The sequence below is a fragment of the Odocoileus virginianus genome, chromosome 2 (assembly GCF_023699985.2).
Source record: "Odocoileus virginianus isolate 20LAN1187 ecotype Illinois chromosome 2, Ovbor_1.2, whole genome shotgun sequence".
NCBI lineage: Eukaryota > Metazoa > Chordata > Mammalia > Artiodactyla > Cervidae > Odocoileus > Odocoileus virginianus.
Window position 1 is genome coordinate 49,792,594 of NC_069675.1, and position 10,580 is coordinate 49,803,173.

General features: G+C 39.2%; 1 pseudogene; it reads left to right on the plus strand.

Annotated features, from left to right (window-relative positions):
- Positions 1-9,057: 9,057 nt before the first annotated feature.
- Positions 9,058-9,474, plus strand: LOC110123898 (protein FAM136A pseudogene; annotated as a pseudogene).
- Positions 9,475-10,580: the final 1,106 nt, after the last annotated feature.

The window sequence follows — 10,580 nt, forward strand, 5'->3', positions numbered from 1 at the left end:
TCTAGTAGTCATCAGACTACAGCCAAGTCCCTAAGATGAGCCCTGAGTATACTCAGGATGTGAAAACACAGTATATTGGCCCCAGAAAGCTGTAGGTGCATATCAAAAGATTGATTTTCAGTAAGCCCAGACTCTTGCATCTTCCCATACATAGGAAAGCACTAAATTCTTTAACTTGGCACATCTATTTTGTTTTTTTGTTTTTAATTTAAGGAATAATCTTTTGATGCTCCCAATTATCTCCACCCTGTTGCAAAATTCCTTTATACTCTCCTGTTACCTCCTCAGTCTCATTCTCCCCTTATCTCCTCAGTCTCCTCCTCTGGGAGCAGTTGGTAAAGAATCTTCCTGCAGTGCAGGAGACCCATGTTTGATCCCTGCGTTGGGCATATTCCCTGGAGAACAGAATGACAAACCACCCCAGTATTCTTGCCTGGAAAATCCCATGGAGAGAGGAGCCTGGCAGGCTACAGTCCATAGGGTTGCAAGCATGAGACACAACTTAGCAGCTAAACCACCACCACTGCCTCCTCAGAGCAACCTTTCAGAGTTATTAGAAGCAATGTCTCTGCAGTCTTTATTTTGCCCCAAATAAAACTTAACTTGCAACTCTCACATTGTGCATTTATTTAAGCTGACATAGTCCAGTATAATATCTCTTGGACAGAATTAATATTTCTTAGAAAACAAGTCAATAAATGAATAGTGGAAAAAACTGAAAAGATTCTCCTGTGAGAAAGAAGCAGCATATACATGTTTGGTAAAAACAGGAGGAGCAGAAGGATCTTTCCTCCCTTCCACCCACAACTGTATTTATACTGTGTTTTCCTGGAATGGATAACACCTAAACACACCTATATATGTGTGTGCGTGCGTGTGTGTGTGTGTGTGTGTGTGTGTGTGTGTAGGCTTCCCCAGTGGCTCAGTTGTTTATGAATCTGCCTGCAATGCAGGAAACTGCGTGTAATGCAGGAGACTTGGGTTCGATCTCTGGGTCAGGAAGATCTCCTGGAGAAGGAAATGGCAACCTACTCCAATATTCCTGCCTGGGAAATCCAATGGGCAGAAAATAGAGGAGCCTAAAGGCCTACAGTCCATGGGATCTCAAAAGTCAGCCAAGATTTAGTGATTAAACCAAATCAAATGAAGGAAAACACAATGAAAAAATCAACAACAGTGACTCTTGGAGAATGTGTTGACCATTATTGGACTTGGGTTGAAAATTCAGTAGGATACATGCTTAGAAACATGAAACTTCTGAAGGATTTGGAAAGATAAACATCATGTGGAAAAGTGATCCACACATGTTTTATGTGACACCAGAGAATGCTACCAAGATGAATGCACACAAGTTAAAATGGAGAACATTTCAGTTCAATTAAAAAAGAATCTTCCAAAATCCATAAATGGTCAAAAATGGAATATGCCCCCATGTTCTTGGAAGGCAATGAGTGCAGTGTCAAGGGATATAAAGACACAGTGGTTTAGGAAGTCTTAACTGAAGTGTTGAAGAGAAATTTCAAACACTGCAGGACTAGATGAGAGGCAGGTGTGATTTTCTGTCTATTGTTGATTTTTTTCTCCTTTTGTTATTCATAATATGGAGAGGAGATTCATATGAATTTAACAGCAAGGGCACAGTACAAAATATCTTTTGTAACAAATAAAATATTAAATAGTTTTAATACAGACAGGGCCACACAGACATACACACACACACACTCACACAAAATAAAATTAATTTCCATCATTGAAGAAGTTTTTTCTGAAAACATTTGAGAAATGAAAATAAAAACAGATATACTATTAACATAAAGCTAGAGAACTGTATTCCCATCAACCTTCTGTTAGCTCTATAGTCCTTGAAAGAATGAAAAGGAACACTCTTGTTGTTGCTGCACCTTTTATGGTCATTCATAGCCTTTTAAACTGAAAGTTCTGCATTTCAAAGTCCTTCTCTTCACTTTGTCTTCTTAACTGCATCTTTCACCTCCAAGCTAAATTAGTCTATATATCACAGGAAACATAAAGTAGACCAATGACCTTAAGAAATTCAGAAATGTTGGGATCTTTGATTTTCAAAATAGATTAAAAATAAGATGACTTCAGATGGTCCTGTTGAATGACTCCTCTGGGAAAATCAGCCTGAGACTATTAGTGTGATTTGTCCAGTGTGCTGGACTATAAAGAGATTGTCAATTGCCATGCAGAATATGCTTTGCAGAAACCTTCTCCGAAATGTATAATAGCTTCAGCCACTGAATAGAAAATTACCAGATATTTCCTGGTCACCAAGTAAAAGAAGTTAGAGACTATAGTGATATAAAATGATGGCCCAGGGCAAGGTTAAAAATCCAAATAAAATTCTAACATTCATAAGATTTCCTAATATTCAAAGGTATACACCTACCCCCATGCATTCCAGGACATTCATTGGCCATGAGGAACTGGATAAAACAGACTCACTGAAATTTCAAATGCCAGGTGAAAGCACATGTACTACTGATGGGAGATTGTTGATGACATCTTCATCAAGTAACAATGTTTAGTCCAATTATTCTCTATATGAACTACAGGGATATGTAGTTATAAAAGAAAGAGCTCAGAAGATTTTAACATTTCTAATTTTATGCTGCATTCTATATAGACAGATGTACCACTGTGAAATCACATAGCATAATTTTAATATAACATATATATGTCCTAAAACTTTGTTTTGATATAGATAGGATGGTTGACCATTTAAATATCTACTTAATTGATCAAACAAAAATCTGATATTTCAAAAAATAGGTGCCATTTTCTTACTTCAAAGTCTTACCATAAATGTTTTCTCACTTACTTTCCACCAAAATAAAAGTGAATGTACCTCACGCTTCCTGTTATACACATCATCAATTTATACTTAAAACAGAAAGGAATTTTAAAACCTTAGAGTGCTTTAAAAATAATAAAATAACATATGGCATTGATAATATGAAGTACTTTTGCCAGATTTCACAAAATTTCAAGGCATGTGTCTCTTTGTGTTCTACATAGTCATTACTTCCTTAAGTAAACAATTCAGATTGTTGAGCATGTCAGCTTATAATTTCCACTTTTCTGCTGGTTCCAATTGTCTCCAGCACTGGAGCTTCTCAGTGAAATTATGGTGACAATCTGAATGCACTTGGGGTTACAGACCTTGCTCTCCATACCCTTAAAGAGAATTTTCTCTAATTACATTGTGTTACAATTAAGGGAGTATTGAAATTTTCAGCATCAGATCTCTAGCATTTAGGGTTTTTTAATTTTTTTTTTTTTAAATGCAGAAGCAGAAGTAAGGGGGAAACAATATAGGCTACATAACCAATGAATAATCCCATATTTTTTCTTAAGGTGTATAATTTTCTCCATTTTAGCAATTAGACATAATAGTTTTCATTTTATGATCTCCTGTATTACTTTAGTTGCTCAGTCATGTCTAACTCTTTGCGATCCCATGGACTGTAGCCTTAAAGGCCCCTCTGTCCTTGGAAATCTCCAGGGAAGAATACTGAAGTGGATAGCCATTCCCTTCTCCAGGAAATCTTGATCCAGGGATCAAACCTGGGTCTCCTGCATTGCAGGAAGATTCTTTATGGTCTGAGCCACAAAGAAAGGTTGTTGTTTGATCGCTCAGTGGTGTCTGACTTTTTGCAACCCCCATGGACTGCAGCATGCAAGGATTCTCTGTCCTTCACCATCTACTGGAACTCGCTCAAATTCATGCCCATTGAGTCAGCAATGTCATCCAACCATCTCATCCCTCTGTTGCCCCTCCTCCTATTGCCTTCAGTTTTCCCCAGCATCAGGGTCTTTTCCAATGAATCTGCTCCACACCTCAGGTGGCCAAAGTATTGGAGCTTCAGCATCAGTCCTTTCAAGGTATATTCAGGGTTTATTTCCTTTAAGATTGACTGGTTTGATCTCCTTGCCGTTCAAGGGACTCTCAAGAGTCTTCTCCAACACCACAGTTCAAAAGTGTCAGTTCTTTGCTGCTCAGCCTTCTTTATGCTCCAACTCTCATATCCTCACATGACTAGTGGAAAAATCAAAGCTTTGAGTAGACAGACCTTTGTCAGTAAAGTAATGTCTCTGTTTCTTATTATGCTGTCTAGGTTTGTCACAGCTTTTCCTCCAAGAAGCTAATGTCTTTTAATTTCATGGCTACAGTCACCATCCACAGTGATTTTTGAATCCCTAGAAAATAATGTTCACTGTTTTCATTGTTTCCTTATTTATTTGACAGGAAGTGCTGGGACCAGATGCCATGATCTTCATTTTTGGAATGTTGAGCTTTAAGCCAGTTTTTTCACTCTCCTCTTCCAGCTCATCAAGAGTCTCTAATCCCTCTTCACTTTCAGCCATAAGGGCGGTGCCATGTGCATATCTGAAGTTATAAATAACTGAGAATAGATTTTAACACTCTAAAAGTGCTCCAAATTTTTTCAATGCAATGTCTAGCATGTAAAGCCCTATCAACATTGTCATAACAATGAAGATTTTATTTTTTCTAATAAGAAGGCTATTGTTTTGATCAATTAATTGAATTAAATTTTGCATTAAATAGACCAATATCAATTTTTTTTCATAATAGATTCTGTGTGCATTTTCATCTCAAAAAAAAAAAAAAAAAGTGTGAGTGCCTTAAAATCAAATCCCTCCACCTTATATTTACAATAGAACTTTCTTGCATTAATTGTGATAGAATTTCAGATGTGGGAAGAGAGTGTGAGCAATGCTTGTTGACATATTGGCTAGTGAAACTGGACTCTAAAGTTACTCTAATGAGCAGGTAAGATGTTCAGGAAAAATGATGAGATACTGAAAGATCCTAAAGTTTATGTACAGAAAGTAAAAGTATACAAAACCTGGGGAAACCTGTTAGAGAGACGACTGTTGTCTTTTGTGTCGTTCTGAAGGTTTAAAGATAATGTGAAGGGAGAAGTGAAGTTGCTCTGTCCTGTGCAATTCTTTGCTGTCCCGTGGACTGTAGCCTACCAGGCTCCTCCGTCTGTGGAACTTTCCAGGCAACAGTACTGGAGCAGGTTGCCATGCCCTCCTCCAGAGGATCTTCCCAACCCTAGGATAGATCCCAGATATCCTGAATTGCAGGAAGATGCTTTAACCTCTGAGCCACCAGGGAAGCCTCCAGGCTAATATAGACCTTACTGTGTTGTCCAATAAATAGTCATATATGGTTTCATGCTCAGTCACTCAGTCATGTCCAACTATTTGTGACCCAATAGATTGTAGCCCGCTAGTCTAATCGCTTCTGTCCATGGAATTCTTCAGGCAAGAATACTGGAGTGGATTGCCATTTACTCTTCCAGGGAATCTTCCTGACTCTAAGGTCAAAACTTCATCTCTGGCATCTCCTTCATTGGTAGGCAGATTTTTTTACCACAGACCACTGGGTAAGCCATGCATATGGTTATTGAAGTTTAAATTTGAAATAATTAACATTTAGTTTACTTAACATTTAAGTTTATGTATTGCAATGGCAATGTTTAACTGCTCAGTAGCCTTATGTGGCTAAGGTTACCTTATACAATGCTTATAAAGAAAATTTCTGCTATAACAGAAAGCTCTGTTTGACAATGGTGACATAGATGCAATTGATTTTATTTTTAAGCCAGAGATTTCTTCCTCAATATCCTCACACGTAATACAATTTTCGTGTATTTCTTAACCCCACATATGAATATCTAGAGATCCATAGGAGTATTCTAGCACAAAAAGTGTTTTTATTTTTCTCTTTCTTCTGATAAAAGATAATTCTCATTCTTCATCAAACAGTCCAAAACTCCTTTTCCTTGTACATACCCAATCTAGCTTTAGAAAAAAATACTCTCAAGTCCTTTAAAACTTAGGGTGAGTCTCTTCTTTTTTTGACTCATTGAAACATATCTTCCTGTTTCTTTTATTTGAGAAATATTAGTCAACACATTCTACTAAGACATCATTTAGAGAAAAGAAAGATTTTTCTGACAGCTTTATTTAAAGAAGATATTTACTTATTTGTATATCCAGTACATATGGTGATGCATTAGCTTGACAGACAATATTGGAAATATATCTACCAGTTAGTTCTTGTCTGCACATTTATATCATGTACAATAAATAACATCAACTGCAACCTAAGTGAACTATCTTTTCATGTCATTTATTCTGCTTACTTGTTGTTGTTCAGTCTCTCAGTAGTGTCTGATTCTTTGCAACCCCATGGACTGAAGCACGCCAGGCTTCCCTGCCCTTCACCATCTCCCTGAGCTTGAATAAACTCATGTTCAGTGAATCAGCGATGCCATCCAACCACTCTAATGACAGATGTCATTCTCTGTCATCCCCTTCTCCTCCTGCCTTCAATCTTTCCCAGCATCAGGGCCTTTTCTAATAAGTCAGCTCTTCATATCAGGTGGCCAAAGTAATGGAGCTTCAGTTTCAGCATCAGGCCTTCCAAAGAATATTCAGGATTGGTTTCCTGTAGGATTGACTGGTTTGATGTTTAATCCTTTAACAAAGAAATAGAGGAAAAGAATAGAATAGGAAAGTCTAGAAATCTCGTCAAGAAAATTAGAGATACCAAAGATGGACTCAGTGAAGGATAAAAATGGTATGGACCTAACAGAAGCAGAAGATATTAAGAAGCGGTGGCAGGAATACACAGAAAAAATATACAAAAAAGATGTTCATGGCCCAGAGAATCACAATGGTGTGATCACCAACCTAGAGCCAGACATCCTGGAATGAGAAGTCAAGTGGGCCTTAGGAAGCATCACTAAGAACAAATCTAGTGGAGGTGATGGAATTCCAGTTGAGCTATTTAAAATCCTGAAAGATGATGCTGGGAAAGTGCTCAGTCAGCATGCCAGGAAATTTGGAAGACTCAGCAGTGGCCACAGGAATAAAAAAGGTCAGTTTTCATTCCAATCCCAAAGAAAGGCAATGCCAAAGAATGCTCAAACTACTGCACAACTTCACTCATCTCACATGCTAATAAAGCAAAGCTCAAAATTCTCCAAGCCAGGCTTCAACTGTACATGAGCCATGAGCCTCCAGAAGTTCAAGCTGGATTTAGAAAAGGCAGAGGAACCAGAGATCAAATTGCCAACATCCATTGGATCATCAAAAAAGCAAAATTTTTCCAGAAAAATGTCTACTTCTGCTTTATTGACTATGCCAAAGCCTTTGACTGTGGGGACAACAACAAACTCTGGAAAATTCTTAAAGAGATGGGAATACCAGACCACCTCGCCTTCCTCTTGAGAAACTTGTATGCAGGTGAGGAAACAACAGTTAGAACTGGAAAGATGATGCTGGAACATCAGACTGATTCAAAACCAGGAAAGCAGCACGTCAAGGCTCTATATTGTCACCCTGTTTGTTTAACTTATATACATAGTACATCATGAGAAATGCTGGGCTGGAGGAAGCACAACCTGGGATTAAGATCGCTGGGAGAAATATCAATAGCCTCAGATATGCAGATGACACCATCTTTATGGCAGAAAGCGAAGAAGAACTAAAGAGCCTCTTGATGAAAGTTAAAGAGGAGAGTGAAAAAAGTTGGCTTAAAACTCAGCATTCAGAAAACTAAGATCATGGCATCTGGTCCCATCACTTCATGGCAAATAGATGGTGAGATAGTAGAAACAGTGACAGACTTTATTTTGGGAGGCTCCAAAATCACTGCAGACAGTGACTGCAGCCATGAAATTAAAAGACACTTGCTCCTTGGAAGAAAACTTATGACCAACCTAGACAGCATATTAAAAAGCAGAGACATTACTTTGCCAGCGAAGGTCCATGTAGTCAAAGCTGTGGTTTCTCCAGTAGTCATATGTGGATGTGAGAGTTAAACTACAAAGAAAGCTGAGCACTGAAGAATTGATGCCTTTGGACTGTGGTGTTTGAGAAGACTCTTGAAAGTCCCTTGGACTGAAAGGAGATACAAGTCAATCCTAAAGGAAATCAGTCCTGAATGTTCATTGGAAGGACTGATGTTGAAGCTGAAGCTTCAATACTTTGGCCACCTGATGCTACAGACTGGCTCATTGTAAAAGACCCTGATGCTGGGAAAGATTGAAGGCAGGAGAAGAAGGGGACGACAAAGAATGAGATGGCTGAATGGCATCACTGAGTCTATGGACATGAGTTTGAGTTAACTCCAGACATTGGCAATGGACTGGCAGGCCTTGCTTCCTTTCTCCATGGGATCTCAAAGAGTTAAACACGACTGAGGGACTGAACTGAACTGGAATGAAGACACTTACTTAATGACAAATATGTATCTACACATAATGCAAAATGAAGATAATCAGAAAATATGCATTTATGACCTTAGATTTAATGAGACTTTCCTAAAATTTATCTACAGAAATAGTCACACAAATTTGGAAAGAGTTATATACAACAACCATTTAAACTACATAGCATATCTTAGCTAATCATTGAGAACAAGTTAAAAGCTCATTAATATGGAACTTTGACTCATAATTAAACTCTTTATGTTGTTGTTGTTTAGTCACTGTGTCATGTCTGACTCTTTTTGAGACCTCATGGACTGTAGTCCACCAGATTCCTTTGTCCATGGACTTTCCCAGTAAAGAGGACTGAAGTGGGTTGCCATTTCCTTCTCTAGGAGATCTTCCCGACTCAGAAATTGAACTTGTAAGTCCTGCATTGTCAGGAGAATTCTTTAACACTGAGCTGACAGGGAAGCCTTTATGTCCTGATAGAAAGAAATGCCCATGATAAAATTTTAAAAGGAAAGGAATACCTGAAAATATGTATAATAATCGACATAATATATGCAAGTTTTATTTAAGAAAAGAAAAGAAAAAACAAAAAAGTCTAAAAAATATATGTCACTATATTTACTAGGTTATTTTAAGAAAATTCATTTAAGAAGGGTTATCTTCAAGTGAGAAAGTCGACTTCAGAGTGTCAATTTTTCATATTATATAATTCTATATTATGTGAATTTTAAAATTTTTAAACTTTAGGATGCAGCTGGGAACCATGTGGGTCGCCATGGCGGAGCTGCAGCAGCTCTGGGTGCAGGAGGCGGTGGACTCCATGGTGAAGAGTCTGGCGAGGCAGAATATCCGGAAGATGCAGGGCCTTATGTACCGGTGCAGAGCCACCTGTTGTGAGGAAAGCCAGGCGTCCACGCAGCAAGAGCACCAGTGCATTGAGCGCTGCCATGCACCTCTGGCTCAAGCCCAGGCCCTGGTGACCAGCGAGCTGGAGAAGTTCCAGGACCGCCTGGCCCGGTGCACTATGCATTGCAATGACAAGGTCAAAGATTCAATAGATGCAGGGAGTAAGGAGCTTCAAGTGAAGCGGCAGCTGGAGACCTGCCTGACCAAGTGTGTGGATGACCATATAAACCTCATCCCAGCCATGACCAGGAAAAAGAAGGAGTCGCTCTCACCCATGGGGAAATAGCTGTCTGCTAGGGCCCATCAGGGCTGAGGGCAGGAATCGATTTAAAAGGAGGAATGGGGATTTGGGTCTTTTAAGGAGAGTTGATGAATGAGGAAATTAAGGATGGCAGCAAGTCGAAGGCCTGTGTTTCTTTCCTCTGGACGCTGGTTCCTTTGTGTTTCAATCCTAGAAAGTGAAATGGGAAAAAAAAAAAAGGTGCTAAAATTTGGGTCACAGATAGCACAGGAGGTTGTTGTGAGCCTGAATTTCATGTGGCAAGTACTTCTCCTGCCAATAGGGAGTCTCCCTTGTCCCAAACCAGGGCCCACCAAGGTACCAGATTCTCTTACTGCACAGATACCAAGAGGCTGGCAGGTGCATGTAACCTGCTTCTGGTCTAGTGGCGTATGAAAGGAGGTGTTTCTATTTGTTGCCCACCTGCTGTTTACCGGAAGGATCACTACAACATTTTCCACAAACTAATAAAATCCATGCAGTCACTAATGTAGAAAGGGCCAGGGAGCTTCTAGGGTTTTTTTTTTTTTTTTTGCTTGTTATTCTTTTATAGACAAGGGCATGATGTTAAGATGTAAAATTGGGAGAGGCAATTTGGATAAAAATTTTTCAGGGACAAGGGTCCCTGCAGGTACTCATTTCTCCATCAAGATGTGGGTGTGTGTTTCTTAAAATTCTCACACATTACATCATTCAGCCTGGAGACCCTGCAAAAATGTAAGACATGATATCACACTGGTAAGGGAAGCAAGTGTGCCCTCTCACTGGCAGCCATGGTGGGCCCTGAGGCCGCCGGCAGCGGAGTCAGCCAAGCGACAAGACAATCTTACAGTGACACTCAGCCTTGAAGGGAAATGGGATTTTTGGCAGTATTATATGCTCATATCCAGGAACGAACAGTGAAAGAGGAACTATTAGCTACTTAAATAAGAGGGTTGCAAAGTATGGGCTTTGGAAAAATCTGTTTTTCATGAAACAGAATGAAAGCCTAAACCTAGTGTTGCTTACTTTGCCTCCTGAAATAACAGAGCTTTGTTGAGACAATCCCCTGGCAACAAAATAAGTCAAGGGAGGAAAAGTAAGCAACTCGAGGATGAACTGTGGCTCCTTTA